This window comes from Dermacentor andersoni, chromosome 8 (genome assembly GCF_023375885.2).
Source record: "Dermacentor andersoni chromosome 8, qqDerAnde1_hic_scaffold, whole genome shotgun sequence".
Lineage (NCBI taxonomy): Eukaryota > Metazoa > Arthropoda > Arachnida > Ixodida > Ixodidae > Dermacentor > Dermacentor andersoni.
This window is the reverse complement of record NC_092821.1, coordinates 103,431,687-103,449,933: the sequence shown is the minus strand read 5'-3', so window position 1 is coordinate 103,449,933 and position 18,247 is coordinate 103,431,687.

Genomic DNA, 18,247 nt, shown 5'->3' with positions numbered 1-18,247 from the left:
CGCCACCATCACGCCTTCTCAAAAGGCACTAAACGATCCTGTGCCTAGGCACTTAGGTTAAGATCACGTGTGGGATTTTCGTACGACATTTAGACGCAAGCTGTTAATGCGAAGGAGGAGGGGCGTTCTTCTCCGGCGGCTCCTACGGTGCCTCGATGTCCTCCTCGCCAACCGCTCAGTACAGAGTGAGGACCACCGCTGCGTCGACTACGGCGTTGGCTACGCGAATCGCGGGCGCCGTAGTAGGCGCTTTGACGGACGCCGTAGGGACGCGTTGCCGTCGTTCGTCTGTTTTGAAAGTGATCTGAAAGCGACGCGGCTAACATGCGCGCCAGCGCGGGCCTCGCCTTCAAAGCGATCTGCGACGTTTGGAGAGTGCGCTTATGCCGGTAGCTTCCTATGCGCTGTACTTTTGGCGTTTCGTTTAGAGTTGAAGCGAGACATGCATGGAGGTCAATTCGCTTGCTGCTGCCGCGATTTCTCACTCCAGAATTTTTACCAGCGACTTTCCGCGCTCATCCAGCGAGCTGTAATAATGTTTACATGTGCGCGCTGGACACCGTGCTGGTTAATTTAGTTAAAACACGTTGACGGGCTAGTTCGTTTGATTGAATGATAGAATGTGTGAGCGCTACCGAACAGGGACGTAGAAAGAAGGAGACAAACAAAGACAGCGCTGTCTCTATGTGTCTGTTTCTTTCTACGTCCTCGTTATGTCACGTTGATGCATTCTATCATTGTTAATTTAGTTAGCAAGTTTATACGGCCGATGCAACTACTATCCTTACTTCGTACAGCTACCTGCTAATTTGCTATTGCAGTCGGTGCTTCGCCTTTCCGACCAACTGCGAATTTTTTGCGTGACCACTGCAACGCCACTTAAAAAAAAATTAAATTATGGTGTTTTACGTGCCAAAACCACTTTCTGATTATGAGGCACGCCGTAGTGAGGGACTCCGGAAATTTCGACCACCAGGGGTTCTTTACCGTGCACCTAAATCTAAGTACACGGGTGTTTTCGCATTTCGCCCCCATCGAAATGCGGCCGCCGTGGCCGGGATTCGATCCCGCGGCCTCGTGCTCAGCAGCGTAACACCATAGCCACTGAGCAACCACGGCGGGTGCAACGCCACTTGTCAGCCAATACAAGCTTTGCCTGAAAAACGTTTGTGACGTGTCACTTCGGGAACGCGGCTCACGCGCAAGCGTATGTGTGCGCGAACATGCACAGCGAGCACCACGGTGTCGAAGCACTAAATGAAAAGGCGCGAAATTGGACGCTACATTGATCTCGACGGCGCCACACCTTGTGTGTCTAAGGGAACACGCCATTGCTTCACATCAAAGAAGCGCCGCGAACATGCATAGCGAGCACCGCGGAGTCTAAGCAAAACGCTGTGAACGAAGGCTAGCTTTCTAGTAGAAACACGGCCTCTTGCACCGGGCGATCTTTTGTTATTAAGCATCAAACGCTTTTAGCTCCCGTTGTCGGCGAGGTTCCAGTGACCTTGAGCCAAAAGCCGGACCCGTTATCCGGGCGCCCAAACGAAAACATCCGAGCAAATTGCAAAAACACAACGAGATTATCCGGGCAACCAGTCAACGCCGCATTGCATGGGCTAGTTACTTTTAAACGAAGTTAAAACATTATTACTTCCGAGTTCTTCCAAAGGTTCGTTGACAATATCGCTCAAGCTGTGACTTCTAGTACGCTCAAGTTTCATTTGTTATTGGAAGGGCATTACACAGGGCATTATGCACGGTACTATGGACAGATGCAGGGCAATATATACTTTGTCATCTTTTGGCGCCGAGACGGAGTTTCCTGTGCTCTCTTCAACACCACTGCTATGGAGATCCGCGGTGCGCTGGTAGCGTGCGGCGCGCCGCGAATGGCCGTTTGAGTGAGACGATACTTGCAAAAGGTTCTTTCTGTGACAGGAAACTATTGCGCCGATATGGACCAGGGCGCAGTACGCCGTGGTGCAGTGTGATGTGGTCTAGTATCATGATTCTCGCTAGTATCATCTGCGACCATTCTGATTTGCCGGTAGCCCTTTCGTGCTTAGATTTACTCTGAATTACAGGAAAGCCAGCCATTTTTGTTTTGCACTTTTATGTTTCGGTTCCAGAAGATTTAACATAAAAGAAACGCGCTGTTGGTGTTTCGTTTCGTGACCTTTGTTTGTCGGCTGTCATTCTGAAAATTCAGAGAAATAGCTTTGTAAACAATTTAAGACAAAATGTGAGAAATTTTCGAGCCGTAAAGAATGCTTCATGGTCTCGGACAAACGCCGTCGATTTGATGAGATCGCGAGTTACGCATGCGTGGCATAGTACCTGGTTTATTCCGAAGACTTCTAATTTTCACTGAGTACGGAAATATTTCAGATGCCCTGTTAATTTTTGAAAATGTCGTTATTTCTTCATTGGTTCACCACATACACGACAAAGTCCCCATTTCCGTCTTCAAAAGACTGATTCTCTTTCTGTCTTATGCCTTGATTACACCTATGATCGCATATCAGTCTCTCTGTGGCTCTCAGTTCTTGAACATGTAAGGCGAAATATTCAGGTTGTTCAAGGCCATGATTTCACCCTATCAGAAAGAAAGTACTCGGCACAGTACTTTTTTTTTTTGCGACCGAGTGCGGCAGGTTGGTCACGTTGTACAGTCACCATTACGGGTTACTAGGTCTTTGAGGCCCCTTATTGGCGCCTTCTTATGGTCAGGCAGTACAGAAATGTCCTGGCGCGCGGCGCATGGGTGCCGACGCTCTCGCAGTGGGTTTTCATTCCCAACCGTGTCTGTCCGCTGACGGCGGAGTCCACTCGGAGCTACCATCGTGTGCGGACGGGAGGTTTGGAGCTCCTGCGTCAGCAGCAGACGCTACAGCGTCTCACGCGCTCTTCCTCGCCTATTCCGAGCACGACAACGGACGCTTCCTGGGACCTTCGAGATTACACGTCTGACGTGCCTTCGCTGCACTTGGCCTTCTTCCCGCTCGCGAGAAGAGGCCATCGCAGCCTATGATGGAGCTTCGCTCGCCAAGCGAGCGCCCGCCGCCCGTGCGCCACCGACGCCATGCTAGCATGAGCCGGTTGACGCTCGGCCCCGCGTCCCTTGACGAGCTACGCGCCAGGGAGGATCTGCATGTGAGGGCCTCACGCATGCTGGGCGAATGGCTTCGTCAACGGGCCACCACCACCACTGCTCCACCCGTGGTTCCCTCACAGACTGAGGCTGCCCCAGGACACACAACGAGTCCGTCTGCCCCCGAGGTAGCCTCGAAGCCTCCCACGGAGGGTTTCTCAGCAAGCGAGGAGCCCCATGCTTCAGTCCCGCTCCCTTCCTCTGACGACGAGATGGACCTGTCGAGCTCCAGAAAACGAGCTCGTGAAACGGAGAGCGACGACGACGAGGCAACCGCGCGTCGCAAGCAGCCGCCGTATGCTCCCCCCAGCGCGGAGCAGCACGTTGAAGCCAGCGGCCACGTGGAGCAGGCAGGCCAGGGCGGCGCCATCTTGCCACCCTCCCGAGATGCAGCCCCCACCCTCTCCGCTCCGGCCGCCCAAGCAGGAGCCCCTCCGGCAACGGCGTCTGCTAGCGCTTCGGCTGCACGCGATAACGCTACCGACGCGATGGAGCTGGCGGACGCACGTCCCCCCGGCTCGTCCAAGCGGGGCCCCGAGCACCCCGCGGCGCGGTTCCTGAAGGACCCGCCACGCCAGCCTGCCCCGCTGCCGAAGCGAAAGGGGAAGAAGCACCAGAAGCACAACAAAGCTCCTGCCGTTGCCTCGTCTTCGTCTCCCGTCGCTTCGGACGGCTCGCGGCGCCCGCCCGCCAGCCCTGTCGCCCCCAGCGTGCCTGCAGCGGCTGTACTGAGGCAGACACCACCCGCCAGCGAGCCAACCTCAGATGGCTTCACCCTCGTGCAGTCGAGGTGGGACAGGCGGCGTGCGAAGGCCCTGGAGACTGCAGCACTCCCGGTGGACCCTGCGGTCATCGGTACGGTGCTCTTCCGGCCCTCGGCGCCCGGCGGAGCCTTCAGGGGAGCACCACGCCTCGCACTCGCGGCGGCCCTCTCATCGCGGGCCGGTGTTGCTGCGGTGCGCGTCAACCACAGGCGCAACATCGTGGCCGCCGACACCACCACTCGGGAATGCCAGGAGGAGCTGCTGGCAATAACCGAGCTGCACGGCATCTCGGTGAGTGCCCGACTGCCGGCCGTGCGCGGCCAGAGCACCGGCTACCTGCACGGGGTGAACGAATTACCTGCGGATGCTGACCTGCTAGGAGCCATGGAGTCGAGCGTTCCAGTGCTGTCGGCGACGCGGGACGGGAGCACCGTCACTGTGCGGTTCGCGGGACCGGTCCCCCCTGAACACCTGAGCCTCTTCAAGCTCGGCTTCAGGGTGAGGCCGGCCAGGCCGCGTCCAGTGCAGTGTCGCCAGTGCGGCCGCTTCGGGCACGTGCTGGAATCCTGCCGTTGGCCGTCCGACTGCATCTGCTGCGGCAAAAGCCATGCGGAGGGCGAACCCTGCCGGACGGTTCGCTGCAGGAACTGCAGGGGCCCCCACAGGGCCGACACCCCCGCCTGCCCCAAATGGCAAGAAGAACGCCAGGTGGCAACCATCATGGCTTCTTCCACCGCAGCACTGTCGAGGCGTGCTGCCAGGGCGGCAGTCAGGGAGGAGCACCAGCAGCAGTCCTCAACCTTGGCGCGGTCATATGCGAGCGCGCTGAAAGGCCCCAGCCCCGCACCCAAGCGTCCGGTACCGGCCCCTCGAACCTCCCGCCGTCAGGAGACACGGGACAATGCTTCCCCCCCTGTCCAGACTACAGTGGATCAGCTGGTAGCAAACCTGCTGGTTACCATGCAAGCAGTCGGCGCTATGCTGCCAGCTGAACACCCGCTACGATCCATCTGCCTGCAGGCAGTGGCTTTACAAAAGCCACCGAACCATCATGGCCAGTCCCACTGCTGAATGTCGGCCGCGCATCCTGCAGTGGAACTGCAACTCCCTGCGGCGAAGGCACGCGGAGTTGGCCGAGCAGCTGCCTCTGCACGACTACGACGTCCTCGCCTTCCAGGAAACGTATGCGCGTGCAGAGGAGGTCTCGCTGCCCGGCTACATCGGGTACAGCAGCCCCACAGAGTGCCGACGCGACGACTGCGATGCTGCGCCCTGCACCGACGCGGCGCACCCGCCTGGCTCCCCTCGCGCAGCGGTGTATGTGCGTGCCTCTCTCCCGCACGCCCTCATCGCCACGGAACATCTGTGCTGTGCAGTGGTCGAGTGCGTGGCCGTTACCGTCCGTGTGCGCGGCAGCGATACGTCGGTCGCGAGTGTGTACGTGCGACCCGCTCTGCAGTGCGACATGACATTCCTGTCGCGCCTCGCCGCTTCGCTCGCGCGTGACTGTGTGGTGTGCGGCGATTTCAACGCGCATCATGGGTGCTGGGGCTCTGCGAAGACCACCATCCGGGGGAAGAACTCGATGGGCGCGGCCGGTGCGGCGGGCCTTGCCGTCATCAACAGCGGCCAGCCCACCTTCGCCCGTCGCAGCGGGACCGCCACGGTGATCGATCTCGCGCTTGTATCGGAGCGCTGCTCATACAAGTGGCAGCGTGCCCCGGACACCGCGGGATCCGACCACTTCCCCATCTCCCTCTCCCCCGTGCGGCCGAATCACGGCGCCACGCGTGTGTACACGGTCGTGCGCTGGCCCATGTTCCGCGATTTCTGTGCCCAAACACCGCGCGGCGACGATTTCTTCGCGCACATCGCAGAGTGCGTGAATCGGGCTTCGACGCGTGTTGCCGTACCTGCCGGTTCCCCTTGCCCGGACATCAAGCTCCTCAATGTGCGCGCCGCTCGCCGCCGCGCTCAGCGGAGAGCGATGCGAACCGGAGCCGAGGGGGACTGGTCTTTGTACAACCGCCTGGACGCTGTGTGCAGACGACACGCCCGTCAGCTGCGCCGCCGATCTTGGGCCGGCCTCTGTTTGTCGCTCGCCCAGCCGTGCAACGAGCGCCGTGGATGGCGAGTCCTCCGGGCCCTCCTGAACCCGAAGGCACCGCGGTTCCCGGTGCTAGCCATCGCCATAGCGCGCGGGATCAGCGAGCTGGAGCTCGCAGAGCTTCTGGCGAACGCTTTTGCTGCCACCCCTCCTGCTTCCAGCGCGCCCCCGGCTGTGTTACACGCGCTCTACGCTGCGGTGTTTGTGCGGGGCGAAGCTCACACAAACCACGCACAGGCAATCACAAGCCTGTGCGAGAGTGACTTCACTCATCACGAGCTGCGGCGGGCCCTGTCGCGCGGCCGGAGCCGCCGCAGCGCACCTGGGGCGGACGGGATCACGCTGCAGATGCTGCGAAACCTGGACGAGCCGCAGCGCCGCCTCCTGCTCGACGCTTACAACGACGTCCTGCACAGCGGCTCCCTCCCGGATTCGTGGCGACATGCTGTAATCGTCCCCATGCTGAAACGCGGCAAGCCATCTCACAGCCCTGCCTCATACCGGCCGATCTCCCTCACTGCGACGTCTATCCCGGGCAAGACGATGGAGGCGATGGCTCTGTCCCGGCTCCAGTGGATTGCGGATGCCCGCGGTGCCCTACCTCCCGAGCAGTGCGGCTTCCGCGCTCGCCGCTCCACGGCGGACTGCATCGCTGTCGTCGTCGGCACCCTCGAGCAGGCCAGGCTTGACAGGGAGACTGCTTTCTTGCTGCTCCTCCATGTCCAGAGCGCATTCGACTGCCTCCCTCACGACACCATCCTCTCGGCCGTGCGGGCGCTCGGTGTGGAGGGCAGGCTCCTTGCTTACATCGAGGCCTTCCTCGCCGGGAGAACATCAGCTGTCCGAGTCGGGGGCACGGTCGGCTCGCCCCGTCCTGTGGGCTGCGGATAGAAGTGAATCCACGTGAATATGACGTGAATATGACGTGAATATTGCGGATAGAAGTGAATCCACGTGATTATGACGTCACAATTAAAGATGGTGGCATAGTTTCAAAATGTGAAGTTCAAAGCGGCAGCTAATTTCGGAATGCCAATGATGACGTAATGGTCCAATATGGTGGATAAAGGTGGAACCACATGATTACGACGTCATGGGAAACAATAGAGCCAAAGTTTCGATTTCCTAAATACAAGGTGGCGGTATTTTGCGTGACGTCTCCACGACTGGATTCCAATAATAGAGTCACAGCGAACAGCGCGATAAGGGAGGGGCAATGTGCGACTAAACAAAGCGCCGTCAAAATAGGCGCTTTCCCGTTTTATCGCGCGTTGGTCGCTCTATGCAACAAAGTTATGCATTATTAGGGCGTACCCACGAGCGCCTGCGGCTTGTAGCTTTATAAACATTTTTTTTTTCTTTCACTTACACAATTCGCTTAAAAGGAGAAGATATACGCTATCCAGGTCGGGAGAAGGACGCCGCTTCAACATACGGCACATAGCCACCTGATCGCCACTGTCGTCAACCTCTTCATCGCTCCAAATTGTGTCAGCTGCTTATACATGCCCACTGAATAGTAGCTTGTCCTTCCGCAATAGGATATACTCATCCAGGGAAAAAGTTCAGGCTTCAATAGTAGCAATGGAACTAGAGTGTACTAAACAGAAGCACTCCACCGACGCCGCACAAGCCGCACGCTCATACTTGCGGTGTTGTGAAGCGTCTCACTCAACGCTGTCGGTGATTGAGTTGTCATAAAGTCTCCACGCTCCTAAACAATCAAAACAATGATGTACGTATTCTATTATCGAATAATAATAGGAATATTCGAATATTTTGCTAGTTTCAATGTTGTTTTTATTTAACGATGCAGGCATGCATACATCATGAGCAGGGGGCAACATTGCGCATCACTGCGACGGAAATCGTGCTGCTGCAAACGCATGTGAAAGCTTTCAGCAAAAATGGCTCTGCGATGTGCGCGGCAGAACAATTTCTTATGCACCAATCGCTTCGTGTGAAACAGCCTTTATTCGTGGGTGATTTCAATCTCAAAGAAAGTATCTTTCATGCAAGAATGGAAGACCCGCTCGGCCTGAAACTAGAATCGCACGTTAACGAACCGAGCCACCCAGTGGGGAACTGCGTTGGACTTGGTTTTCTCTGACTTCGTTGAAAGGGGGGTGGAATTCATCGTAGACCGAATAAGTTCCATACCTAACTACTTCACTGATGACAGGACGGCGTTTGTGCTAATTAAGAACAGCCGAGAAGAGGAATGTGAATTCATGGATGACGACGAAAGTGTTATGGAATAAGACGGTTCGTCTAACAAATGAAGTGAAGAATTCGATGAAGGTGCCGTGAATATGTTGAGCCGTGATGTGTGTGATAGTTGGCTGCAATATGTACAATTGAAATGTCTGTGACTGTGTTTATCATACGAGAAAATAAACGTACAAACTCGAATTTCCCATTGGTGTACCTCATTTTAATCTCATTCATATCAATTCTAGTAAACCAATCACCTAACGCTCGTTACTTCAACGTCTTCTATGCGATGAAGGCATTTTTTTCATTTGGCGAAGGCGCAAACTTTTTTCTTCTATTCAATGTACCTGAACTGTACGCCAACGTGTCTGAGAAGCCAAGATAGAGCGCTATGCATTCTAGTCTAGCGGCTTCGGCATAAGATAGGACATGTTCTATTCCTGTGGCAATATCGTCAAAGGGTGCCGACCACTGTGGTGACGCGTACTGCGCCGTAACGCGAGACTGTGGAGTGTCCACTTCTCGCCGGCGTAGCCTCACTACCGTGCAGTCCAATTCGTTCATACGACCGTATTCACTACGGTGTACACTCTAAACACAGTTGCACCTGTTGGGGGGTATATTTCCCATACAACAATAGTCGTCATCTGTCTTGCCCTCATTTCCTTTCTTTAACGCTGCGAGCCCGGTACTTCCAAGTCACGAAAGGGATGCGCGTTATCAGCGTGACAGGGGATTCTCCACAGGAAAGTAACGAGCGCAGCGTTTTGGAGAAAGGAAATTCGGGCAACAGATAACGAATATTGTTGTGTGGCAAATATACACTCTAAAGGGTTCAATTTTTTTAGCGTGTAGTATATCCACAGCTGCACAATTCTAGTTTACCTGTGGACAAAGGTGACCCCAACAGTGTAAGGTAGAACGCTCCTTTTACTTCTCAGCAGAGGTGATTGGCGAGTGAATGACGCTGCTTCCAAGTGGTTCGTCGGTATTGCAGGGAAACGCACTTAGCGGCTGTCACCTCAATGGAGACTTTCTTAACCTTTAAGGTGCAGTAGGCGTCGTGAACTGTGCGACAGCATGACGGCTGTGGAAGTGTGAGCCGTGCAAATACGTCTGGAGTGTCCATATAATTTGCCATCATCATAAAGCTAACTCGTTGCAATACACAGGACATTGTTAATGCCAGCTACACAATTGCACATTTATGGCTGAGAAAAGCATGCACAGACGCCCTTAGTTTCAGTGTCTACAATGCGTGCAGAATGGAAGGGGAGGAGGAGGAATGAACTTTATTGAATAGTTAACTTATACGGACGGCAAGTCTGGGTGAGGCCATCAGACCAAAGCTACACTAGGTCTTGCGGCTCGCTGAGCGTGATCAAGGAGGCACAATACGCTCTCCCCGTCCTCGCTTGCTAGTCGCGCCTTCCGCTGCCGTGCAAAGTATGTGACCACAAGAAGAGGTGAATTGACATGACTGGTTAGAGCCGTACATTACCAGGTTACGTCGAACAGCGTGGGCTTTGCATTGTACCATGGGCAGGTGGCGTGTGCTAGGCCGTGTGTATGTTGAGTAAGAAATTTAGAGGTCAGCGGCAACAAAATTTCACATGGGCTAACTTGTCTCTAAATGATTAGTATATATTATCAGTGTAATCTTGGCAACGCTGCGGTGCTTTTATTTGTATAATTTTCTCATAGAAGCCCTAAAATAGCGTCGAAGCGAATGGCGCGTTCATCTGGCGGTCAGTTGTAGAAATGCTAAAAATGGCAAAAATTGGAGAAGCGACACAACTGCTGATCTCTCAGTTGCGCTATAGACTCTTTTCATGCTTACAAACAAACTTCCCCCACTCTGGAACAACGCAAGTTACAATGGCGTATAAATTTGTAGAACCCTCCAGCTGGTACCGGTTTTTCGTTAGAGTTGGAGAATTAGAAAAGTGCATTTTAATTTAAAACGCAAGAAAAACACCATACTTAAGCTCGATGTATGGCGCACGTTGTTTACATCTCAACACATCAATAATACATGTGCCTATAGTATAGTATGCGAAAACATACTGCCATTTTCTTGGATAATTTGATTTTTAAAACTGCATGAACGGAACTTTTCTGGGGTCATGAATGCACGACTTGCACAACGTGGACAAATCGGATCTATAGGCGCGTCGCTTGCTCAACATGCACAAGTTGATGGGTGTCTCGGCGTGCTTTCACGCTGCGCAAGTCATTTGAGATGTTGCAAGAATGCCGACGCGATGCCTGGCCGTCGTATAATCGGCCAGGTGCTCAAACATGAGCGATGGCTGTGCAGTACAAAACGCTGATTAGAGGAAGGCCGAATACATCTTTCCTATGCCAGCTTACAGAGTGCATCCGTGCACCGCCACGCAGGAGCCACGCAGATAATTCGTGTGAAGTCTAGAGAATTCCTTACAAGTGGACACGCCTTTAAAATTAATTAAATTATAGGGTTTTACGTGTCAAAACCACTTTCTGATTATGAGGCGCGCCGTAGTGTGGGACCCCTGAAAATTTGACCGCCTGGGGTTCTTTAACGTGCACCTAAATCTAAGTACACGGGTGTTTTCGCATTTCGCCCCCATCGAAATGCGGCCGCCGTGGCCGGGATTCGATCCCGCGACCTCGTGCTCAGCAGCCCAACACCATAGCCACTGAGCAACCACGGCGGGTGACACGCCTTTCGTACTCAGCGGCCAGAATTTGTAGGTTGAAATTTGCGCCATTGAGTAATTAATTCGAAATCAATTGTGGTAATTGTGATCATTATTGAAGTAAGCATTTTTATTTCTTATAGAAGTAATAGTCGCCTCATCGAGTGGTTTAGACCAAAGGTTATAATTGTATTATCTGCCATAGGCAATGTTAAAAAGTGTGGGAAAGCTAAACCGAAATATACCCTGCATAGTATTATAAAATGTAGAATGTGTGAATCTTCCTCAAGCATCTGCGGTGTCATCAAATATTATTCAAGAATTTTTGTTAATCTTATTCAAGCTGTTTTACATATGTAACTAAGTTTACGTGATTCATTACACTACATTTGCCACTTGTTTGTATTGACAGTTTTTATTTATGCACTATAGGCTTGTATACATGGAATTTGTTTTCGTTGATTTTGTTTTTCTATGTTGTATTTTCGCGATAGTGTTTGCTTCTTTTAGACATCTCTACATTGTTATTATTTACCGAGGGTCCCGTTGCAGTCTTTGACTTTGGGACCCTCGTCTGTATATTGTATCTTACCAATTCATTGTAGTTAAAGAATAATAAACTGAAACTGAAACTGAAACTGAAACTGAATTTTTGATCGACTGAACTTGTCCTGGCAATTTCTGTTCCTTCAGTGTAATTCCCTCCTGCGTATTTTGTTGTACCTAAATTGCAAAAAAAATTTTATGTAACTATAGTATGTGCAAACTCATAAATTCGCATATGATAACGTTTCAAGCTGCATTTCCAAAACAAAATTTGCAGTAGCGCAGTAGTTACTTTATATTTACTTATTTAGTATTAACTTTATATTTATATACAACACTGATAGAAAAACGAAAGAACGTAATTGCTCCCCGCCGCAATGTAAAATGTCCATGTGAATATCCTTGCACTTACACGGTGGCCAGTATAAGATGAAAAACGCATCAAAGTAAACGTGATGCTGAGAGGATAGTAAAAGAAATAGCGTTGAGAAAAGACAAATGTATTCTTGTAAATCACACGTAATGTTCACCGGTGAGCCGAATTGCTCTTCTTAGTTCACTTGAAACGCACCGGATGTAGTATTTTTATTATAGCTCCGCACCCCATCATACTACATACTGCTTCGGCTCACTTCCGTTTCAATTTAGTGTCGTGTGCATGCACGTTTAGACGGTTATAAGCCCTCGGTCACTTTTTACTCAAATCCTTCGCAGAACTGCACCAACTGGAGAGCTCATAATGCTAGTGAGCCTGTCACCTGCCGTACAACGCCGTACGCATTCAGAGTATAATGTGAAACAGTAAAAAACTTTGACTTTTTTGCAGGCTGTGGACTCATTTTCTAGGACCGCAGCAAGCTCTTCAAACCGACAATGACATTTTTCCAAGAACAACGCATTTGTGAAGCACACGCCGTCGTCTTCGTCCACTACAACATCGCTTTTTGATGCCTATAAAATACGTGCATGGGTGCAACACTTCTCACGATTTGTGTGGCGCACTATATCTTGCACAAATTCAAGTCTCCAAAGGAAGGCCATCGCACTGTGCCTTCAGCGTTCACACGTAAATGTACGTGGTTACGTAGTCAGAAGGCTATGCACTGAAATTTCTTCACGATGGCCAAGAGTGCTCTACTGGAGCGGAAAACTCAGTAAAAGTGCGTCGCGGCAAGGCAATTAATAAAATAATGAGAGCAACCGGACGATAACAGTCGTCGTCGTTGACGTAATGGAGCAGGCGGTTGAATGAGAAAAGCCAAACCTCTTTCGAACTTTTTACCGCTTTCGCAGCTACTGTGTGCACATTAAGAACCGCCTTTATCGCCAGTTTCGCTCGTCACATTCGGCGTATTTTCGAACGCAAACGTTGTCTATACCGGCCATGCGGCCAGTCTCACTTACCACAGTCTTTCTTCTCCACGCAAGCTCCGTTGCTGTTTCTGTACAAACCTTTTTCGCACGCGCACTTAGTTTCCCATTGGGGACAGGGCGTAGGTTGCACGCCGGAGCACAAGAACTGCGGGTAATCAACATACAGGCGGTGCTTGCAGTAAACGCCTCTCTGTGTTTTCCCACAAGCTGATGGGACAAAGAAATGGGTCAAATAAAACGCCATTCTCACTCAAATATATCAGCCATTGGTACAGTACTCTACAAAAGACAGTTCGTATACTAACACAACCCACTCCCCCATGCTCCTGGTGAATAGGACTACAGTGGAAGAACCAAGGGGACAAATCAATGATCCTACCTTAGGGCAATAAACAGACGAATACCGCATTTATTGAAGCTTATTTGTTTCCTCCATTGCAACACTTAAATTCTGCAGAATGTTTTCTTTGATTCGTTGTCTTCCATTAGTTATGATTTCCTTTTGATGTTCGTTTTGATTTTGCGCTTTATGAAAATCACGCGCTCGCTCATGTTAAAGTCCTTCCGGCTGGTGACGTCCCTTTCGGGTGGTTGTGTGTGTGATTACGTTTTGTAGAGGGTGGCTGCTATTTCAGATGGCGTCACATCTCCAGGAATGCGTTAAAAATTATATTTTTCTATAAATTTTCCACGATCTATTAGGGCACATACAGTTATTTCGAGGATGAAAGGTTACGGTCATACCTTAGTTTGCTCATTACAATAAACGTTGAAGCATGATGCAATGAAACTGTTAGGTTAATCGCACAGGGAGGCTACGGCGACAAGACCTTGCTACTGCATTCACCGCTGTTGCCTCAAGCACGCGTGATACTTTCCGGCTGCTTCAAGCTTGGGCTAAATATAGATGTTTTCATATACTTTTGTGATAACCTTGTACCTTTGCTAGCGCGAAAAATTGATAATGATGTTTTATGTCGTAATGAAATACGACTCTGTTTCAACATTACACCCATCGTCATCTTGTTAGTTTTATTCGATATTTGAAGGCAAACAAAATTAAAGACGAGTCGAAGGGACAGGTTGGCAGCATTGAACCAAAGACACAAGCTGTTCATCGTGCTGCAACTTTGGTGCCTGCAAACAGGTAACTTTCATATATAGAATTGAAACACGAATGCTGAGACAACAACTAAGCGACAATTTCTCCGTAGGACAATATCAATGTCTACAACCGCAAAACATTTCAGTCACGTGCCGTTCAACAAATTATAAATTGTCGTTTTATCCCCACACTGAATCGCCATTTGCCACAGACTATCTCGGCCAGATCTTTATCACATGTATTTTCATTCGCCACCACCGACATACAAACTCCACCTACTCAGTACGTCACGTTTCCCGCAAAACATACCCCAGACGTTGTCGTCCCTCCGCATGTTCATACAGCAGCCGCTTCAGCAGGCAGTACTTATAAGTACTGCTCATGACTGGAATTTCTTTCCCAGCTATATTGGTGCCATCGCCAACACGCCTGGCTTCAAGTCCGCCGTGGAGGAGATCGTGTCTAAAAACGATAACGCATAGGAACGCTTCTACTACTCTGCTAACGCTCCTGTTATATTATAAGCTGTGATAGTGCTGCCCCTTATGTCAAGTCTATCATGAGGTCATAAATAAATGTAAACACTGAAAAGTGAAAAATAAGTGGAATATACATGGAATACCTAATGTCTGATTATGAAGGACGCCACAGTCTGAAGCATTGAAATTATTTCGACTACCTGGGCTTTTTAAACGTGCACCGAGTGCACGGTAGACTAGCGCTCTAACATTCTGCCCTCATGGGAATGCGGCCACCGTTCACTCGAGCTACCCACAGCAACGACATAGACACTGCAATACCATGGCGTGTAAATGTGAAAACAAATGCTATGGTTGGAGTGTTTTTCCTCGCGCCATGTTCATCTCATGGTAACAAGGACGTTTAGCAGAGTATCTATCTAATGATCAGATACATAGAGTATACATAAAGCCACTTCATTGGGAACGACGAGAATATTCATATCAGGATTTATACGTACTTTCTGCAATGAATGGAAGCAATTTAAAATTATTGACATGCATTCATTTTTATCATTTTTCTGCATATCACCCAATAACAACCTAGAGTCATCGGTCAGCGCAAGACGCGCCCGCATGATATGGAACTTCGTGGAACGTTATCTTTGCTTCTATCTGCTCTGTGGGTTCTGGCGGGACCTTGTGTAATGAGATCGTATGCTCGACATGAATTGTGTAATAATCACTTGAGGATGCACGCGGGAAGGGATAATCACCCTATAAATTTGGAAGAGTCGTGCATAAATGCCGACGTGTTGGACCCGCACATCAGCGGAAGTATATACCGCACGAAAAGACAAGGACACAGAAAGACGTGGTAAACACATGGGCTGACTTCAAACAGTGTTTATTTCGAGTCAAAGAACAACATATATAGAAAACATCGTCTCGCAGCACTCATCAAAAATGCGCCGCTTGAAAGGCTCACTTATCTTTACAGAGATAAAATAATATCTTCAAATACACGGCAACTGAAGGTCTTGAAGCGGAGTTATCTGCTAGCCTTTCAATCACTTTGGCATCGACAATTTCGTGAGTTGATTGGCTGCTCCTACTCCCAACAATGAAATCGTCTTGAAATACTGGAACGCAGGTGGTAAGTTCATAGTAAGTTGCACTGACAACGAAGTTCCTAGAGTCTCTGTTGCGCCCATCGAGGAACCAATCCTGCTTTTTCTTTGCATTATTGTGATGCTCCTTTTAAACGTTGGTTTATGCATCATCGGCTTTGTCCCACATAACTCTCACCACATTGTGAGGGAAGGTTGTACAAGACTGCCTCAGCATTAAGCGGAGCTGTTATGATGCTTGTTTTTCACACAGGCTTTTCAGGTAGGCCAGGTCTGGTTTGTCTGCCCATACATTGCTGTCTTGTTGGAACGGAAAACACTGCTTTCAATTTACGCACGTTATCCTATCTCTTTTAATTGGTGCGAGAGACCGTTGTTATACAGTATGACCACAACTTTCTGATGTAGTTTTGGAATATATCAGGCCGCCATACCATCATAACATTAAGGCATTTTTCATAGACATCAAAAATGTATTCTATGTCTTAACACACTCGGGTCTGCCGTCCTGTGTCCAGTGTTGTGTCGACAGTTTTCGTAACGCAACCTTCATGAAAGTAACCACGATTTCAAAGGGTGATTCTTTAGAACCCGTTACTTATAACGCAATAGCTTTAAGGAGCTTGTGTAACAGAAAATCCGGCGCCGGCGGATTTCGAACCACGCATAACCAGGCCTTACTTAATAAGGAAAAGAATTCAATGAATTGAATTTCTCAAGCTATGATACATGCGAAAATCATAAACTACGACTTACACACTACCTGGAGAAATAGTAGCACTCAGACTGTAATACCCCCTTCCGAAAAAACACACTTCTGCGACGCGAAAACTCAAACCCCTTTCCAGCGCTTCTACAAAGCACAGACGGCAGACGGCGTCCGCCATTTGCGCACGCCGGCGCGTAAATATCTAAGATTCCACGGAGCAGGGCGCCCACTTTCTTGAAAGACTTCCAGATGGCGCTCGCCTTCGCCGCATCGCGATTGTGAGAAGCGATTGGAGGATTGGTGGAAGAAAAGCAGGGAAACTGCAAAAAACGGAGACGTACAAAAGCACAGTTCGATTTGTGTGAAGCACCGATTAAAAATGTTAGAACAACATGCGAACATCAAAGTGGTATCTTCCGCTCCTACAAAATTGGAATGTCTCGGCAGACAAACTACGCCTGGCCTATCTGGAAAGCCTGTGTGCAAAAACAAGCATCAAAACAGGTTCGTCGAATGTGTTGAGGCAGTCGCGTACAACAGTCCCTTACCACGTGGTGAGAGTTATGTGGGACAAGGGGGAAGGCGCCTCAACGAGCGTTTAAAGGAGCATCGCTACAACATAAAATAAATGCGAGATGGGTTCCTGAATGCGCACTGCAGAAATTGTAGCAACTCCGTTGTCAGTCCAAGTGGTTATGAACGTACCACGTGCGTTCCAGTATTTCAAGACTGTTCCTTTGTTGGCAGTAGCACGGGTCAGTTAACTTGCGAAATTATCCAAGCCAAAGTGACTGAAGGGCTAGGGAATAACTGCGTTTCAAAACCTTCAATTGTCTTATCGTTTAAAGGGTTAATCTTTGCCCGTAAGGATAAGAAAGGCTTGTAAACGAAGCATTTGTAATAATTTCTGCAAGATGATGGTGTCTATATAAGGGTTTTGGGCCTAAAATAAACGCTGTTGCAGCTCAGCGCATGTGTGTACCACATCTTTCTGTGTCCATATCTTCTCGTGCGCTACGTCACCGCAGACCAGGTTTTCGACGATCGCCGACCGTCCTCAGTGCTATCGTGACGTTTGAGTGTTGCTCGAGTGACTATTCGAGCGGTAATTTTTCAGGAAGTCCTGAATTTTGTCATGTTCGGCAAAACACTTTTATGTAACATACATTAAGCAACAGAAAGCTGTATCGGGAGTTTTTCATGTTCTACAATTTTCTCATTGGCTCTTCTTATGTAAACACAATATTTGAAAATCAAAGAAATATTTAGGACTACTCGATTTGGCGGAATACAAAAGAATATTCTTAGTCCACAACGGGAAACATTACCTTGGTTCTGTCCAGCGGCGCGGCATTTGCATATTTTTAATGCTTTGCATATGATAGCTGGGACACCCTCTATATATAAACCATACGCAAGAAAAATTTATACCATTTGTGTTGCATGCATTTTTTTCGTGACCAAGACGAAGTTACAGACAAACTGAGTTACGCATGTGACATAAAGGGAAATCAAGACTGCTAAAAATAAATTCGTTGGCACTAAAAAGGTTTATTAGACGACGCTTTGTTCAACATAAACAAAATCGTGCACTCACATGCTACGAAGGTGATTCCGATGGAGAAGTAAGCGATAATACAGAAGGCGCGCATTTTTTGTACGTTTAACCTGCGCCACATCAGCCTGAAAAGGAAATCGTTGACAGCGATTTGACATTCACTTGTTTAAATATAGAAGATTATTTCAGGCCAAATTAAGCACACAGCATTTCAATATATATATATAGGTGTGTGTATATGTATATATGCACTACTCTGACGAAGGACGGTCCACCAGACTAAAACGTTCAGTAAAAAAGTCCTCCAAACAGTGTATGTCTCTTTCCTGCGTATGTTACGTCGGGCCCTGCGTGCTGAACCTTGAAGAAACACCCTATATATATCTATACATATATATATATATATATATATATATATATATATATATACAGATAGATAGATAGATA